The following is a 19,748-nucleotide window of genomic DNA, read 5'->3' as shown; positions in this document are numbered from 1 at the left end:
GGTAAAGTTCCCTGAGCTAGAGTCATTTCGCATAACTCCACATACCTTCTTAATCAATACTGGGGCTGACAAAGTGACTGCTGATTGGGTGATTCATTTCCGTGGTTACCACAAATGCTTTGGGGGAGAAATTCTGTTCCTTTTCCAGCTTATCTTTTCCAACTCACACACTTTTTAAAACGCAGTGTTTGTAGTTCCTGCCACTCCAGTGTCAACGAGAGAATTTACTTTATAATGTGTATGAACTGGCAGCTTCTTGGGAAAAAAAAAAAAGAAAAAGCCCTGTTGTCAGAATGAAGTCATCTGTTTGGAGAGCAGAGCCTCAAGTATCCTTGAGGGGCGGGAACCTGGTGCCCTCACGAGCTTAGCCCTTTGGCACACAGAGCCATTGTCAAAACCTGTTTCCGGAGCAACTGAACTCTCCCCTGAAATTACTTGGCAGCTCCTTTCCCTGAGGGTCTGGAGTAAGTCCTTTCAAGGGCCTTATTTTAAGGCAGCTTGTCCCTGATGGAAACCAAGATCACTGCCAGCTAAAGAATTCAGCAATACCCTAAAGTGAGCTCACCTAATAAATTTTTATAGTCTACAGGCCAAGGTGTGTGTGTTTGGGGGCTGGGCTCTCTTTGATGTCCCCATCAACTCTGAAACATGTAGATGGTCAAAACAGCATCTGGCTTTTTGGGGTTATTTTCAGAAAAATATCATATCTGGATACATAGTGTTAAGAAGACAGCTTTTGAGGGTATTCCTCCAAATTGAGTTTGGAGTAGATAAGAAAAAAACCTGTGTTTTCTGGCTGTAGCACATTGGGGTCTGGAGAAAGAGAGGACTAGACCCTCTTTTGACTTTTTATATCTTTATTTTTTACAAAGTCTTAAAAAAAGAAAACAACAATAAAAACTTCATTTAAAAGTGGATGTCTAGGCTGAATTGCCAGGTCAAAACTAACAAAGGTGGAATTTAATATGTGTAAAAATCCTGTGATTTGGTTAAAAATCAGTTTCCTAAATAACTACCAGGTGGGGAAATTCTCTCTTTTACCATCACAGGGAATCTTTGTCTATTAAGGGAAGTGGACTTGTACCACTTTGTCTACCAGCCCTCCCAGAAAAGCTTCTCTTGGGCCATGTGCAAACAAAGAATAATTTAAAACTCATTTTAAAAGAAAGATTAAACAGAATCCTTCATTGTTGAATGGTATCCATTAATTAAGAGCAAAAGAGTAAGAGCATTTTAACTATACAGCTGAACTAACAAAATCTGATATTTAGGCTATTAAAACCTAAAATCCAGGTCAATCATTGAAAATAAAATTGGACACATAGAAAGTAAAAACATAACTAAGAAAATGCAAGTGGCTACACAGAGAAAAGAAGGCATTGGGTTCCCTGGATTATCTTTCTCGAGCTAAGTATGTTGAATAAACATAGGTCTTTTGATTAAATCCAGGATGGTTTTGGCATTTCTGGAGGATGTGAGAGGGAATTGAGTCTATTAGGTTGCCTGAGGATGGCTGCGGTCACTCAACAGTAAGAGCTATCATAAAGGTTACAGGCTTCGCAGGTGGTGCTAGTGGTAAAGAATCTGCCAGCAAGGCAGGAGACACAAGAGACTCCGGTTCAATCCCTGGGTGGGGAAGATCCCTTAGAGGAGGGCATGGCAACCCACTCCAGTATTCTTGCTTGGGAAATCCCATGGACACAGGAGCCTGGCAGGCTACAATCCATGGATTCTCAAAGAGTCGGACATGACAGTGAGCATGCACACACACACATCATAAAGGTTGTATGTGGCTTGTCTTGAATAGACCTTTCCTGTTCTGTATTGCCAGTTTCAAAGCACCTTCAACTTCATCATTTCTCTTGCTCCTCTTTTCTTACAGATGTGACTGTGAAGACTCGAGAAAAAAATGCTTCGAGTGCCCAGAGGTAATTTTCATATTAATTACCACCCCTAGAAGACTGCATCCTTCTAAAGGTTATCATATCTGGGAATTGTTCACCCCAATTTCAACCTTGAATTAAGGTTGACTAGGGGCTATAAGTGGGAATTAAGTGCCTCCCTCTCTAGAGTCTCCTCTTCCTTGGGGCAGATAGCCTGAGACCTGCTTCTTAAGTCACCCTGACTCTTTTTCCTTTCCGTGGGGTCTCCAGATAGACTTGGAGTAGCATCAGCTGGTGCTTTGGGGTTGCTGATGTTTTGTTGTTCCTTCTTGAACCAACAGGGCCTGGGATACTCTTTCCAGGAAGCGTGGGACCCACAGAAGCTGTCACTCTTAAAGACAGATGCAAATGTCATAAGTCTTTCCAGAGAGCAGAAATTCTGATGGTACCAAATTGGGATAACCTCTGCCATTTTAACTCCTTCCTATTCTTTCCTTTTCATAGTTGACCCCCTTTCCTTGTCATTGCTCACATTTCTGGCTAATCTAGAATGTTCTCTTGTCTTCTTATACCTGGCAGCACTAGCTCACTAATGAACACTTGTACTCGGGCTTTTTAGGTGGGTTTGGGGTTCTCGACCACATAACCTCATTGCTGATTTTGATATGCATTCCCATGATGTCATCTCTGGGCCCTGCGGGAGCAAATCTCAACTTGTAAAACCAGTGCGTCTGGGCTTCAGACTCTTTTACTTAATTGCTTGCTTCAACACCTCTCTTTGCTCCCACATCTTCCCACTTTACATGTCATTCCATATCTCTGTGGTTCAGAAACTTAATTGAAGGATTGAAAGTATGGATTCAGTTTACATGATGGATTTTTGGATTCAATCATTACAGTACTAAAAAGTATTTATTAAGTGTCTAATCGTGCATGGTGATATATAAAAAGGGCTGACAATGATGTAAAAATAAAAATAATTGTTTCCGTTTTAAGACAGTAAATGTGATCATATCCATTTTCTCCTTTACTACGTCAGCTCCAACTATTTATGTCTTACACGTTTGTCTCTCAGGAGATGTGGGAAACTTTTGGCAGATCCAGGACACTGCTTGCAGGAAGATCCCCCAAGTCTTATGGGCAAAGGACCTCAAGGGCCAGTTGAAATTTCTCTGCCTCTGATTTTGAGTTAAATACCACTGTAGGGAAGCAGGGATTGTGGGGATGGACAATAGACATCCCTCAAGTTTGAAAGTGAAAGTGAAAGTTGCTCAGTTGTGTCCGACTCTTTGCGACCCCATGGACTATACAGTCCATGGAATTCTCCGGGCCAGAGTACTGGAGTGGGTAGCCGTTCCCTTCTCCAGGGGATCTTCCCAACCCAGGGATCAAACCCAGGTCTCCCGCATTGCAGGTGGATTCTTTACCAGCTGAGCCACTAGGGAAGTCCTCAAGTTTAGGAACATGAGAAAGTGAATTGGAGGAAGGAGAACAAGTATGGCATTGTTTAGCATTCTAGGGTTGATCCTGTGTCAAATAGATGAATAGTTAAATAGTTAGATTCTTCCTAAACTCAAAAAAGATTTCATTATCTAGTGAAATTTTTTACTGTGGACTTGATCCATCATGTCCGACTCTTTGCAACCCCATGGACTATATCCTGCCAGGCTCCTCTGTCCATGGAATTTTCTAGACAACAATACTCCAGTGGATTGACATTTCCTTCTCCAGGGGATCTTTCTGATCGAGGGATCAAACCTGCGACTGCTGCATTGACAGTGAATTCTTTAACACTGAGCCGCTTGGGAAGGCCAGTGAAATTCTTTACTGCTGCTGCTGCTAAGTCGCTTCAGTCGTGTCCAGCTCTGTGCGACCCCATAGATGGCAGCCCACCAGGCTCTGCAGTCCCTGGGATTCTCTAGGCAAGAATACTGGAGTGGGCTGCCATTTCCTTCTCCAATGCGTGAAAGTGAAAAGTGAAAAGTGAAAGTGAGGTCGCTCAGTCGTGTCCGACTCTTCACGACCCCATGGACTGCAGCCTACCAGGCTCCTCCGTCCGTGGGATTTTCCAGGCAAGAGTACTGGAGTCGGGTGCCATTGCCTTCTCCAGTACCAGAGCACCCATGGTCAAAGAAGTTAGGAAATGAGCAATCTTCATTGCATATTAGCAAATTAAATGCTCTGAGAAGTCCTGTAAGAAAGGAAACATTTAAAATATTTGACCCAGAGTTTCCTGAAAGCATTGGATCAGTTCAGTTCAGTTCAGTTAGTTGCTCAGTCGTGTCCATCTCTTTGCGACCACATGGACTGCAGCACGCCAGGCTTCCCTGTCCATCACCAACTCCTGGAGCTTACTCAAACTCATGTCCATAGAGTCAGTGATACCATCCAACCACCTCGTCCTCTGTCGTCCCCTTCTCCTCCCGCCTTCAATCTTTCCCAGCATCAGGGTCTTTTCAAATGAGTCAGTTCTTTGCATCAGGTGGCCAGAGTATTGGAGTTTCAGTTTCAGCATCAGTCCTTCCAATGAATATTCAGGACTGATTTCCTTTAGGATGGACTGGTTGGATCTCCTTGCTCTCCAAGGGACTCTCAAGAGTCTTCTCCAACACCACAGTTCAAAAGCATCAATTCTTCCGCGCTCAGCTTTCTTTATAATCCAACTCTCACATCCATACCTGACTACTGGAAAAACCATAGCCTTGACTAGACAGCCCGTTTTGGCAAAGTAATGTCTCTGCTTTTTAATATGCTGTCTAGGTTGGCCATAACTTTTTTTCCAGGGAGCAAGCATCTTTTAATTTCATGGCTGCAGTCTCCATCTTCAGTGATTTTGGAGCCCCCCAAAATAATGTCTGTCACTGTGTCCATTGTTTCCCCATCTATTTACCATGAAGTGATGGGACCAGATGCTATGATAGTTTTCTGACTGTTGAGTTTAAGCCTACTTTTTCACTCTCCTCTTTCACTTTCATCAAGAAGCTCTTTAGTTCTTCTCTTTCTGCCATAAGGGTGGTATCATCTGCATATTTGAGGTTATTGATATTTCTCCCGGCAATCTTAATTCCAGCTTGTGCTTCACTCAGCCTAGCATTTCTCATGATGTACTCTGCATATAAGTTAAATAAGCAGGGTAACAATATACAGGCTTTACGTACTCCTTTTCCGATTTAGAACCAGTCTGTTGTTCCATGTCTAGTTCTAACTGTTGCTTCTTGACCTGCATACCGATTTCTCAGGAGGCAGGTCAGGTGGTCTGGTGTTTCCATCTCTTGAAGAATCTCCCACAGTTTGTTGTGATCTACACAGTGAAAGGCTTTGGCATAGTCAATAAAGCAGAAGTAGATGTTTTTCTGGAACTCTCTCACTTTTTCGATGATCCAATGGGTGATGGCAATTTGATCTCTCTTTCCTCTGCCTTTTCTAAATCCAGCTTGAACATCTGGAAGTTCATGGTTCATGTAATGTTAAAGCCTGGCTTGGAGAATTTTGAGCATTACTTTGAGCTAGCATGTGAGATGAGTACAATTGTGCGGTAGTTTGAGCATTCTTTGGCATTGCCTTTCTTTGGGATTGGAATGAAAACTGACCTTTTCCAGTCCTGTGGCCAGTGCTGTGTCTTCCAAATTTGCTGGCATATTGAGTGCAGCACTTTCACAGCATCATCTTTTAGGATTTGAAATAGCTCACCTGGAATTCCATCACCTCCACTAGCTTTGTTCGTAGTGATGCTTCCTAATACCCACTTGACTTTGCATTCCAGGATGTCTGGCTCTACGTGAGTGATCACACCATCGTGATTATCTGGGTCATGAAGATATTTTTTGTATAGTTCTCCTGTGTATTCTTGCCACCTCTTCTTAATATCTTCTGCTTCTGTTAGGTCTGTGCCATTTCTGTCCTTCATTGTGCCCATCTTTGCATGAAATGTTCCCTTGGTATCTCTAATTTTCTTGAAGAGATGTCTAGTCCTTCCCATCCTATTGTTTTCCTCTATTTCTTTGCATTGATCACTGTGGAAGGTTTTCTTTTCTCTCCTTGCTATTCTTTGGAACTCTGCATTCCAATGGTATATCTTTCCTTTTCTCCTTTGACTTTCATTTGTCTTCTTTTCACAGCTATTTGCAAGCTATTTATAAGCAGTGAATCATGGAACCATTTTGGGGAAGGAATACCTGGGCGCCTTTGTGTACCTGTAGTAGGGTGGATTTTTTTCTTCTGTGAAAGCACAACTTCAGTTTAGGAAGGAAGAAGATTCTAGGGTTGGTTCCTGGTAGAGTTTGAATCTAGGTTCACCAGATTCAAACCTGTACTCTTGATTTCTCCACTGCATGTGGGAACAGGTACTTGTTAGAAATTACACTGTTGACCCTTCACCTACATTTAGGATTCCTTTTCCAGGTTTTGCGTGATTTTTCCCTAGAGGAGGTTTGGGATCATGCTGCTGCCAATTTACCAGATGATATGCATCCGAAGCTGCTATTTCTGGAAACTTGACCATATGAAAATACCTAAAGTGTTTTTTTCCTTGTCAAAATAAAAGGCCTGGTCTTGGTGAGATTTTAATCATAAACTGATTTTGTTTGGAAAGGCCCGAATATTTGGGCTGTTTTTTAGGACAGACTTTGAGGTTGAGTTCCAGGGTTTTAGCACATGTTCTTCAACAAATAGCCTGATGTGTTTGAATGGTGCTCCAAAATTTCTGAGACAGCACTAAAGGATGTTATTCTTTGGTGTGCTGGGAATAAAAATACCATGTTAAACTTTTGAACCAGACATCCCTGTGCTGCCTGGTTAGGGGGACAGATGGAAAGAGAGAGTGCTTTTTTTTTTTTTTGGAAGGGAGTGGGACTAATTGAAGTTTTCTCCCAGCAAAGTTTTGCTTTATTTGAGGTTTATTAGACAAGATTGGGCTTCCCTGGTGGCTCAGATGGTAAAGAATCCACCTGCAATGCAGGAGAGCCAGGTTTGATCCCTGGGTCAAACCTGGAGAATCCCAGGAACAGAGGAGCCTGGTGGGCTACGGTGCATAGGGTCATAGAGTCAGACATGACCAAGCGACCAAGCACGCGTGCACACACACACACAGATAAGATTAGTCTTTAGGCAAAAACAGAAATTCTTTGAGACCAAATATTTATACTTTGAACTAGTTGTAGAAATATATACTGATTTCTATGATTTTTAGCTTAGACCCTACTACTCACTGATTCAATTCTTGCTTTTGAGGTAATATATGAAATATGTAGGAACTAATGTGATGGAAGATATTTTTAAACTGTGGCACAAATTTTCTACTGAGAAAGGAATGAGTTAAAAGAAATCTGAGGATGGTTTTAAACTTTAGAGTAATTTTTTTTTTTTATAACAAACTATTAATTGTTTTATTTTTGCCTGAGTTGAGGCTTCACTGCTGCACATGGGCTTTTGCTAGTTGCAGCTAGTAGGGGCAACTCTTTGTTGCGCTGTATGGTCTTCTCATAGCAGTGGCTTCTCTTGTTGTGGAGCACGGGCTCTAGGATGTGAGGGTTTAGCTGCCCTGCAGTATGTGGGATCTTCATTTCTAGACCAGGGATCGAACCTGTGTCCACTGAATTGGCAGGCAAATTCTTAACCACTGGGCCATCACGGAAGTCCCTGGAGTAAATATTTGAGGTAAGAAGGACACTTAAAAAATGATTTCATTGAATTATCTTTATAATTCTTTCTGTGATGGTTAGGACTTTTAGGAAGGGGGCTGAAATGTTTCATAGCTAAGTTCTATTTTGATTAGTTTCAATTTGAATTCATTGCTTTTAATTTGCCATTTTTCTGTTATTTTCTTTACATGGGTATGAAAAATATTCTTGCTGTCAATGTTTTGACATTTCTACTAGATAAATTTGAAAATCACTCATTCATGCCAATTCCATATCCTCTGGAGCATCAAATGAAAGCGCCTGCAATATCCCATTCATGCGACACCTCAAGGAAGGACTTATGTTTATCCTTAAAAATGAAGTTTCATTTGGTATATGTTTGGCTGACACATCACAGTTCTAAAAGCTTGTACAGACAAGCATTTTGAAAAGATTATTCCTCTAATTTAAAAGTGATTCTATAACATCTGTGAACTCAGTCTACATTTCAGGAAAAATGCTCTTGGCTTTGTCCTCATGCTCAAGCCATACATTTCCAATGAAACCCAGTGATGTTCTCCTGAGCTGTCATTACTGTTTTTTCATCTGTCCTCTCTGTCATATTTTGTAATGATTGCATATGAATGAAATCAGAGTTTCATGTAGTGTCAGTTTCAATGAAAAAAATACTGTAAATTTCTTCCAATCTCTCTTTCTGTTCAAGGATCAATTGATTTTGTTGTGTTCCTTCAAAACTAGAATTCCCCAAACTTCAGTACAAATGACAACTATGAGTAAAGAAAGTAAGATGAACTCAGAGTCTTCCAGATTCATCCCAAAGATGGGCCTTCTTTGGACATTTGTGAATTGTCTAGGACTGGGTTATTTTCTGATGTGGTTTTCTGATTTCAGGATTTCTAGATTACTGCTTCTCCCCATGTCATTAACAGCAAAAACAGGTTATTCTGTGGGAAATTGAAAAAATTCCTAGTTAGCTTTTAGGATGACCAAATGTTAAGCAGAAGCATAGCTCTGGTCTCCCTTTTTGCTGAAAAACAGCAATAACAACAAATGAATGGATATTAAGCCCATCAAAATCTTTTCTCTGTCAGAGCCTAGCTGTGGAGAAACTTAATGAACCTGCTGATAATGAATTTGCAAAGGACCAGTACTCTTATTATATTGTATGTAACTGTGTTTCAGATGTCTTTAGTATTCCTGCTCCCCTCACCTTAAGCCAGACGTTCATCACCTGTACCAAAGCCTACTATAACAACTTCCTAGCCAGACTTTTAGGTCTTCCCTGGTGGGAAGTATCAGATGGTAAAGTATCTGCTTGCAATGTGGGAGACCCAGGTTTGATTCCTGGGTTGGGAAGATCCCCTGGAGAAGGGAATGGCTACCAACTCCAGTATTCTTGCCTGGAGAATCCCCATGGACAGAGGAGCCTGGTGGGCTACAGTCCATGGGGTCACATAGAGTTGGACACAACTGAGTGACTAAGCAGAGCAGTGCCAGACTTTTGTCTCTAACCCCCGTGTACCTTCTAGTTCACAGTGAGTATAGCTGGCCCAGAAATCACCCTAAAATGTCATGTTCCTTCTATTCATCCTTTCACAAGGACCTGCAATGGCTCCCCTCATGCTGATATCATCAAGTTAAAGCTCCTTACCCCATGCAGCAGTATGAGTAAACTTGCTCCTCTTTCGCCCAACTTAGTATGGCCCCAAACCTTTATTTACACTCCTCTATCATTTTTTTCTTCATCAAATTTTTACTCGTCAAACAATTTGGCAGCATGTACGGTGGCTCAGACGTTAAAGAATCTGCCTGCAATGCCAGAGACCCAGGGTCAGGAATATCCCCTGGAGAAGGGAATGGCAACCACTCCAGTATTCTTGCCTGGAAAATCCCATGGACAGAGGAGCCTGACAGGCTATAGTCCATGGGATTGCAAAGAGTTGGACATTACTGAGCAACGCGTCACACACACACACACACACACACGTCTTAAATTTTTCCCACTCTTGAGGAAATAGTTTTTCATATAGAAAAATATTCAATGGGGAGGGAGATGGAAGGGGGGTTCTGGAAGGGGAAAACATGTACACTTATGGTGGATTCATGTCAATGTATGGCAAAACAAATACAATACTGTAAAGTTAAAAAATAGAAAATAAACTAATTTAAGGAAAAAAAAAGAAAAATATTCAGTGTACAAAGATGGCCCTTACAGTTACTTATATCATTAAAACTTACAACCCAAATATTTAGCAAAGGAGAATTAAGTGTGGCACATTTATAAAATAGACAATATATTGTCATTATATGATATTATTTGTTACCATAACATAACAAATTTATTAGCATAAGAAAATACTTATGTTCCAACAGCAGAGAAAAAAAATTTTTATAGAGTATGAGCTCAAATAATTAAAAACATAGGGGAAAAAAAACTAGAAATACATATTCTATAACTGTCAAGAGAGATATAATTGTCAAGAGAGATAATCTATGGATGGTGAGATTATGGTCCACTTTTGGTTTTTTCATACATTTTCAGTAATGTTTTTATCAGAAAACCTTATTTTTATAACTTTATTTCTTTTTTGATAATGAAAGTAAGTCATAACCACTGCTAAAATTTCAGACAATACAGAAATATATAAGTTTTTTAAAAGTAAAAATTACTTGTAATTTCAATTAAAAAAATCACCTAGTGATAGTTACCATATTTCTTTCTTTTTTTGTTTCCATACACTTTTATTGGTTATCAACAGTTACCGTATTTCTTAAATTTGTTCTGGTACCAAATGACACACACTAGCAGTGGCTTAGTGTGTGTCATTTGTGACCCCACAAGCAAACTTTATTTTTCCCTCCTGCTCCTGGAGGATAGCAGTTTGGCTGTGGATAAGCTCAGGTTCTGGGATGTGTCCCACATGGCATCCTGTTCTGAATCTCAGGCTAAAGGAGCTGCACGGTGACAATCCCACCCTCACAGCAGAGAGGAAGAGTGAGAGGCTGAACCAAAGCCATACCCTCACCTTTAAAGCACTAGCTTGGATAGATGAGCTATTAGCTCATATTTCATTGCTTGGCACAAGTCACGAGGCCAAGCCCAACATTACTGTTGCAAGGAAGTATGTCTACCCCCACCCAAGGCAGGATGGGAGCATTATCTACCATAACCACCAGCATCATTTTGCTGTGTACATTTTTTCAGAGTTTTCAATATACAAGGGTGTGTGCGTGCACACATATACACATTTACTTTTTAAAAAATGAGATGACTTCTACTGTGAAATTTCTTGTCTAAATTTTTTTTGATGAGTATCTTTCTAGGTCTATATATATATATTCTTAAGTGTTTATTTTGATTGGCTACATAATATTTCACTTTATAGATATACCATGTTTTCCTTACCCTGTTTATAGATTTTGGGTTGTTCCTTTTATATTTTTTGCTACTATAAACAGTCCTGTTATGAACATCTTTTTCATATATCTTTGAACATGTCATTAACACACATTCCTGTAAGTGGAACCATTGGGACATTCAAAATCCACATTTTCAAGACTTTGGTAAATGTTGCAAATTTTCTTCTACACTCCTGCCAAAAGTGACAATTTTCACTTAAAAATACAAACATATTTACTCTTCAAGAACAAGCTTAAATCCAACTTTCCATAACTCCTTTTCCTAATAATTCCAGTTAGAATTAACACAATGTCTTAAATTTCATGCTTTACACATACAGTTGTATGTATGTGTGTGTATTTTATCATATTAATTATAAGTTCATGGAGAGCAAATACTCTCCATGGACTATTTTATTTTCCCAAAAGTAATTTTCACACTGTCCTAGTTTATGTGTGTCTTGGTAATATTTTGAGCAATTGATTGTTTTTTACCCCCTAGTATTTTTCCTGCCTTACCTCAATACTCTGCATTCCTGTTCCTATTTCCCCACCCCTCACTCAGGCAGTTGCTGTAATTCACATTCCCTCAGAGGAGGTATATGAGAAGGGGATGAGAGTGTAGGGGGCTTGTAGCGCACAGGCAGAAACAGAGGGCAAGTTTTTTTGGGTTTTGTTTCTATAATGTTAAAGCCCAGAGATAAGAGAAAAATCCCCAGGCTTAGAGGGCTTCCCTGGTGGCTCAGCTGGTAAAGAATCCACCTGCAATATGGGAGACCTAGGTTCGATTCATGGGTTGGGAAGATCCTCTGGAGAAGGGAATGGCTACCCACGCCAATATTCTGGCCTGGAGAATTCCATGGACTGTAGAGGCCATGGGGTTGCAAAGAGTTGAACATGACTGAATGATTTTTGCTCAATCTCTAGGCTTAGAAGCAGCAAAGGATAGAGAGTGGGACTTGTTTCCAATTTTAGGAAATGATTCCCTTGGACTGGGGAGGGGGCTGGCAGCCCTCTGAGAGATTGCGCTCTACCTCCTGGTGGTGCAAAGACCATGAGACCAGGAGGCAGCACCTGGAGGGAGAATCCAAGCCTGGGCTTCCATGACAGCCCTGGACAGGAATGACCCTCAGACATCCTTTGTCTTGTGTGCACCATTTTTTTTTTTTTAAAGGAATTTCCATCATTTAAAACTCAGTAGATTTACTGGATCACATTCTTGCGTGGAAACTCTTAACAGGGGTTGAACAACCTTCTTCCCCTAAGATGAGGCATGGGGTCTCCTGACTTCCAGTCTCTGATTGTCCTCCTCCACCTGAGAGATGACCCATGGGACCGTGTATTTGCTGTTCCCTCATTTCCTCCCTGACCTCTTAGCTGTCACTCTCCCCTTTCCTCAGTCACCTCTAGCCATGTGGCCTCCTTGAGTTCCCCAAGTCCTTGTATTTATTGTCCCTTTGTCTGAAATCCTCTCCCTGACTACTATGCTTATAACTGGAGCAGCCCACTCTGAAAAACCATCTATCTTCCCTCTTGACTAATTATTTCCTACAGCACTTATCAATACCTAAATACTATGCATTCACTTATTAATCGCCTGACTCCGTCCACTACAGAATAAGCTCCCTGAAGTAGGATTATTGTTTCTGTTGCATCCGGTGTTGTACTCAATAAACATTTGTTAAATGAACGAGTAAATGGATGAGTCTCAGAAGACAGTGTACCTGAATTGACAAGTGGGTTACAGGGAGGAGATGTGCTTGTTTATTCCATATTCCTTGTTGAGAATCTGCTACGTTTAGGGCAGTGTGATCACCACTGGGGAAACGAGATTGTCCTCTCTCCATTCTGAGTCCATGTGGTGACCTGGCCCAGCTTTTTCAGAATATTCCCCAGAGATCAAGGCTGGTTTACCTAGACAGCATTACTTAGGAAGATGTGAGGCAAGTTTTTCCATTTTTTCCTTTTGAAAATCTGAGGAACTGTGTTAAGTGCTTTTAGAAATTAGGTTTCATGAAATTTTTTTTATCTGCCTAAATGGAGCTAGAGGGGATCAAAGTTAGAAAGAGACAAACTTTTAATAAACCGGTTTTGCTATTAGACTATCATTCAATTGTGTTGGTGGCTAGACTTAGGAAAGTAAAGTTTTGGGATTACTTTTAAATTTAAATGTATCCTAAAAGTTCATTCCTCTGTCTTTAGAGATATGGATGAATTGTATTTTTTTGTATAGGTCAGACCAGGGTGTATTATAACTTGAATTTAAAAAAAAACTTTTTATTGTCACTGTAGCCCAAGGTCAAAGCAGTGTTAGATAGCAGGAGAATGGTTAATTAAAAAGTATTTTATCTTGAAATATATTTTCCAAATATTACTTCAAAGGAATTTAGTAAAAGCCCACAATTTGACCAGGGAGGTAGAGTGCACATCACAAATTCGTGTGAGACTCCCATAACAGGTGAAGTCAAGGGCCTTATTTGGATAAAAATTATGAATTAAGGAAACCTATAATCTTTATAAAAATGACATGGGGGTCTTTTTTTTTTTTTTTTTTTTTTAATAAATTTATTTATTTTAGTTGGGGGCTAATTACTTTACAATATTGTAATAGTTTTTGCCATACATTGACATGAATCAGCCATGGGTTTACATGTGTTCCCCTTCCCGGACCCCCCACCCACCTCCCTCCCCATCCCATCCTTCTGGATCATCCCATTGCCCCGACCCTGAGCCCTTGTCACATGCATCGAACATGGAATGGTGCTCTGTTTCACATACGACAATACACATGTCTCAATGCCATTCTCCCAGAACGTCCCACCCTCACCTTCTCCCTCAGAGTCCATAAAAATTGTTCCATGCATCTGTGTCTCTTATTCTGTCTCGCATATAGGGTTATCGTTACCATCTTTCAAATTCCATATATATGCATTAGTATACTGTATTGTTGTTTTTCTTTCTGGCTTACTTCACTCTGTATAATGGGCTCCAGTTTCATCCATCTCAGTAGAACCGATTCAAATGTATTTTTTTTAATGGCTGAGTAATATTCCATTGTGTATATGTACCACAGCTTCCTTATCCATTCGTCTGCTGATGGACATCAAGGTTGCTTCCATGTCCTGGCTATTGTAAACAGTGCTGCGATGAACATTGGGGTACACGCGTCTCTTTCAATTCTGGTTTCCTCGGTGTATATGCCCAGCAGTGGGATTGCTGGGTCATATGGCAGTTCTATTCCCAGTTTTTTAAGGAATCTCCACACTGTTCTCCATAGTGGCTGTACTAGTTTGCATTCCCACCAACAGTGTAAGAGGGTTCCCTTTTCTCCACACCCTCTCCAGCATTTATTGCTTGTAGACTTTTGGATAGCAGCCATTCTGACTGGTGTGAAATGATACCTCATTGTGGTTTTGATTTGCATTTCTCTAATAATGAGTGATGTTGAGCATCTTTTCATGTGTTTCTTAGCCATCTGCATGTCTTCTTTGGAGAAATGTCTGTTTAGTTCTTTGGCCCATTTTTTGATTGGGTCGTTTATTTTTCGGGAATTCAGCTGCAGAAGTTGCTTGTATATTTTTGAGATTAATTGTTTGTCTGTTGCTTCATTTGCTATTATTTTCTCCCATTCTGAAGGCTGTCTTTTCACCTTGTTTATAGTTTCCTTTGTTGTGCAAAAGCTTTTAATTTTAATTAGGTCCCATTTGTTTATTTTTGCTTTTATTTCCAATATTCTGGGAGGTGGGTCATGGAGGATCCTGCTGTGATTTATGTCGGAGAGTGTTTTGCCTATGTTTTCCTCTAGGAGTTTTATTGTTTCTGGTCTTACGTTTAGATCTTTAATCCATTTTGAGTTTATTTTTGTGTACGGTGTTAGGAAGTGTTCTAGTTTCATTCTTTTACAAGTGGTTGACCAGTTTTCCCAGCACCACTTGTTAAAGAGATTGTCTTTTCTCCATTGTATATTCTTGCCTCCTTTGTCGAAGATAAGGTGTCCATATGTGCGTGGGTTTATCTCTGGGCTTTCTATTTTGTTCCATTGATCTATATTTCTATCTTTGTGCCAATACCATACTGTCTTGATGACTGTGGCTTTGTAGTAGAGCCTGAAGTCAGGCAGGTTGATTCCTCCAGTTCCATTCTTCTTCCTCAAGATTGCTTTGGCTATTCGAGGTTTCTTATATTTCCATACAAATTGTGAGATGATTTGTTCTAGTTCTGTGAAAAATACCATTGGTAGCTTGATAGGGATTGCATTGAATCTGTAGATTGCTTTGGGTAGAATACTCATTTTCACTATATTAATTCTTCCAATCCATGAACACGGTATATTTCTCCATCTGTTTGTGTCCTCTTTGATTTCTTTCATCAGTGTTTTATAGTTTTCTATATATAAGTCTTTTGTTTCTTTAGGTAGATATATTCCTAAGTATTTTATTCTTTTTGATGCAATGGTGAATGGTATTGTTTCCTTAATTTCTCTTTCTGTTTTCTCATTATTGGAGTATAGGAATGCAAGGGATTTCTGTGTGTTAATTTTATATCCTGCAACTTTACTATATTCATTGATCAACTCTAGTAATTTTCTAGTAGAGTCTTTAGGGTTTTCTATGTAGAGGATCATGTCATCTGCAAACAGTGAGAGTTTTACTTCTTCTTTTCCTATCTGTATTCCTTTTATTTCTTTTTCAGCTCTGATTGCTGTGGCCAAAACTTCCAAAACTATGTTGAATAGTAGTGGTGAAAGTGGGCATCCTTGCCTTGTTCCTGACTTTAGGGGAAATGCTTTCAATTTTTCACCATTGAGGATAATGTTTGCTGTGGGTTTGTCATATATAGCTTTTATTATGTTGAGATATGTTCCTTCTATTCCTGCTTTCTGGAGGGTTTTAATCATAAATGGATGCTGAATTTTGTCAAAGGCTTTTTCTGCATCTATTGAGATAACCATATGGTTTTTTTCTTTCAATTTGTTAATGTGGTGTATTACATTGATTGATTTGCGGATGTTAAAAAAACCTTGCATTCCTGGGATAAAGCCCACTTGGTCATGATGTATGATCTTTTTAATATGATGTTGGATTCTGTTTGCTAGAATTTTATTAAGGATTTTTGCATCTATGTTCATCAGTGATATTGGCCTGTAGTTTTCCTTTTTTGTGACATCTTTGTCTGGTTTTGGAATTAGGGTGATGGTGGCCTCATAGAATGAGTTTGGAAGTTTACCATCTTCTGCAATTTTCTGGAAGAGTTTGAGTAGGATAGGTGTTAGCTCTTCTCTAAATTTTTGGTAGAATTCCGCTGTGAAGCCGTCTGGTCCTGGGCTTTTGTTTGCTGGAAGATTTCTGATTACAGTTTCGATTTCCGTGCTTGTGATGGGTCTGTTAAGATCTTCTATTTCTTCCTGGTTCAGTTTTGGAAAGTTATACTTTTCTAAGAATTTGTCCATTTCTTCCAAGTTGTCCATTTTATTGGCATATAGCTGTTGGTAGTAGTCTCTTATGATCCTTTGTATTTCTGTGGAGTCTGTTGTGATCTCTCCATTTTCATTTCTAATTTTGTTGATCTGATTCTTCTCCCTTTGTTTCTTGATGAGTCTGGCTAATGGCTTATCAATTTTGTTTATCTTCTCGAAAAACCAGCTTTTAGTTTTGTTGATTTTTGCTATGGTCTCTTTTGTTTCTTTTGCATTTATTTCTGCCCTAATTTTTAAGATTTCTTTCCTTCTACTGACCCTGGGGTTTTTCATTTCTTCCTTCTCTAGTTGCTTTAGGTGTAGAGTTAGTTGATTTATTTGATTTTTTTCTTGTTTCTTGAGGTACGCCTGTATTGCTATGAACCTTCCCCTTAGTATTGCTTTTACAGTGTCCCATAGGTTTTGGGTTGTTGTGTTTTCATTTTCATTCGTTTCTATGCATAATTTTATTTCTTTCTTGATTTCTTCTGTGATTTGTTGGTTATTCAGAAGCGTGTTGTTTAGCCTCCATATGTTGGAACTTTTAATAGTTTTTTTCCTGTAATTGAGGTCTAATCTTACTGCATTGTGGTCAGAGAAGATGGCTGGGATGATTTCAATTTTTTTGAATTTACCAAGGCTAGATTTATGGCCCAGGATGTGATCTATCCTGGAGAAAGTTCCATGTGCACTTGAGAAAAAGGTAAAATTGATTGTTTTGGGGTGGAAACTCCTGTAAATATCAATTAAATCTAATTTGTCTATTGTTTCATTTAAAGTTTGTGTTTCCTTGTTAATTTTCTGTTTAGTTGATCTATCCATATGCGTGAGTGGAGTATTAAAGTCTCCCACTATTATTGTGTTATTGTTAATTTCCCCTTTCATACTTGTTAGTATTTGCCTTATATATTGTGGTGCTCCTATGTTGGGTGCATATATATTTATGATTGTTACGTCTTCTTCTTGAATTGATCCTTTGATCTTTATGTAGTGTCCTTCTTTGTCCCTTTTCACATCCTTTATTTTAAAGTCTATTTTATCTGAAATGAGTATTGCGACTCCTGCTTTCTTTTGGTCTCCGTTTGCATGGAATATGTTTTTCCATCCTTTCACTTTCAGCCTGTGTGTGTCCCTAGTTTTGAGGTGGGTCTCTTGTAGACAGCATATATAGGGGTCTTGTTTTTGTATCCATTCAGCAACCCTTTGTCTTTTGGTTGGGGCATTCAACCCATTTACATTTAAGGTAATTATTGATAAGTATGATCCCGTTGCCATTTACTTTGTTGTTTTGAGTTCGTGTTGAAACATCCTTTCTGTGTTTCCTGTTTAGAGAAGATCCTTTAGCATTTGCTGGAGAGCTGGTTTGGTGGTGCTGAATTCCCTCAGCTCTTGCTTGTCTGTAAAGCTTTTGAATTCTCCTTCATATCTGAATGAGATCCTTGCTGGGTACAGTAATCTGGGTTGTAGATTATTCTCTTTCATTACTTTAAGTATGTCCTGCCATTCCCTTCTAGCCTGAAGGGTTTCTATTGAAAGATCAGCTGTTATCCTTATGGGGATCCCCTTGTGTGTTATTTGTTGTTTTCCCCTTGCTGCTTTTAATATTTGTTCTTTGTGTTTGATCTTTGTTAATTTGATTAATATGTGTCTTGGGGTGTTTCGCCTTGGGTTTATCCTGTTTGGAACTCTCTGGGTTTCTTGGACTTCTGTGACTATTTCTTTCCTCAATTTAGGGAAATTCTCAACTATTATCTCCTCGAGTATTTTTTCATGGCCTTTCCTTTTATCTTCTTCTTCTGGGACTCCTATGATTCGAATGTTGGGGCGTTTCATATTGTCCCAGAGGTCCCGGAGGTTTTCCTCATTTCTTTTGATTCTTTTTTCTTTTTTCCTCTCTGCTTCGTTTATTTCCATCATTCTATCTTCTACCTCACTTATCCTATCTTCTGCCTCCGTTATTCTACTGTTGGTTCCCTCCAGAGTGTCTTTTATCTCCTTTATTTCATTATTCATTCTATATTGATTCCTTTTTATTTCTTCTAAGTCCTTGATAAACATTTCTTGCATCTTCTCAATCTTTGTCTCCAGGCTATTTATCTGTAACTCCATTTTGCTTTCAAGATTTTGGATCATTTTTATTATCCTTATTCTAAATTCTTTTTCAGATAGATTCCCTATCTCCTCCTCTTTTGTTTGGCTTTGTGGGCATTTCTCATTTTCCTTTACTTGCTGAGTATTTCTCTGCCTTTTCATCTTGTTTAGATTGCTGTGTTAGGCGTGGCCCTTCTGTATTCTGGTAGTATGAAGTTCCTCTTTGTTGTGGAGGTTCCTCACTGCGGTTGGGGTTGGACAGGTGGCTTGTCAAGGTTTCCTGGTTGGGGGAGCTTGTGTCGGTGTTCTGGTGGGTGGAGCTGGATTTCTGCTCTCTAGAGTGTAATGGAGTGACCAGTATTAATTTTTGAGATGTCTATGGATTTGGTGTGCCTCTGGGCAGCCTGTATATTGATGCTCAGGTCTATGTTCCTGCGTTGCTGGAGAATTTGCGTGGTTATGTCTTGCTCTGGAACTTATTGTCTCTTGGGTGGAGCTTGGTTTCAGTGAATTTATGGAGGCTATTGGATGGTCTCTTATTAATTAATGTTTCCCCTGGCTTTCAGTCTTATTCTTGCAGTAGCCTCAAGACTTCTCCTTCCATACAGCCTCAATAATAAAACTTTTAGGTTAATGGTGAAAAGATTCTCCACAGTGAGGGATACCCAGAAAGGTTCACTGAGTTACATGGAGAGATGAGGTGGGGGGGGTGGGTTGAGGTGACCAGGAGGGGAAGAGGGGAATTCAAATGTGGAGAGAGCAATCTAGCCAGTAAGCACTTCCCTCTGTGCTTTCCACAGTTTGGAACACTCAGAGTGATTCACAGAGATACATAGAGAGGGGGGAGGAAGGTAACAGAGGTGAGCATGAGTAGCAAGGGAGGAATTAAGAGGGGAGAGAGAGATCTGGGCAGTATCCTGTTCCTGAAGTGTTCTCCGGTACCCAGAACACCCTCAGAGATTCACAGAATTGGGTTGAGAAGAGAAGGAGGAGGGTGGGAGATAGAGGTTCCCTGGGGGAGAAGAAAGAGCATCAATAGGGGGAGAGAGTGATCAGGCCAGTGATCACACTCCTGAGTAAAAATGGTTCCTAAAGATTGGGTTCTTAAATGTACAAAGTTGATATCAAATATGTAAAACAAAGATTAAAAATCTAGAGTAGAGGTTAGACTCTTATAAAACTTACAATCTAAAAAAAAAAAAAAAAAAAGGAAACAGTGTAAAAAGAAAAAAAACAGTAAAACAGTAAAAAAAAGAAACAGTAAAAAAATGTAGAACAGGA

At 39.6% G+C, this 19,748-nt stretch overlaps 1 long non-coding RNA gene across 1 annotated transcript in view; it reads left to right on the top strand.

The window, feature by feature from the left end:
* Positions 1-452: 452 nt before the first annotated feature.
* Positions 453-19,748, top strand: part of LOC145547220 (uncharacterized) — a 140,159-nt gene continuing 120,863 nt past the window's right edge. Inside the window, exons 1-3 of the long non-coding RNA XR_014083650.1 lie at positions 453-555; positions 1,883-1,928; positions 2,225-2,328. This is a non-coding gene — a long non-coding RNA (uncharacterized LOC145547220). The remainder of the gene's footprint in view (positions 556-1,882; positions 1,929-2,224; positions 2,329-19,748) is intronic.

The sequence above is a fragment of the Giraffa tippelskirchi genome, chromosome 4 (assembly GCF_054371585.1).
Source record: "Giraffa tippelskirchi isolate mGirTip1 chromosome 4, T2T-mGirTip1v1.2.pri, whole genome shotgun sequence".
Classification (NCBI taxonomy): Eukaryota; Metazoa; Chordata; class Mammalia; order Artiodactyla; family Giraffidae; genus Giraffa; species Giraffa tippelskirchi.
This window is presented reverse-complemented; position numbering and strand designations above follow the sequence as displayed.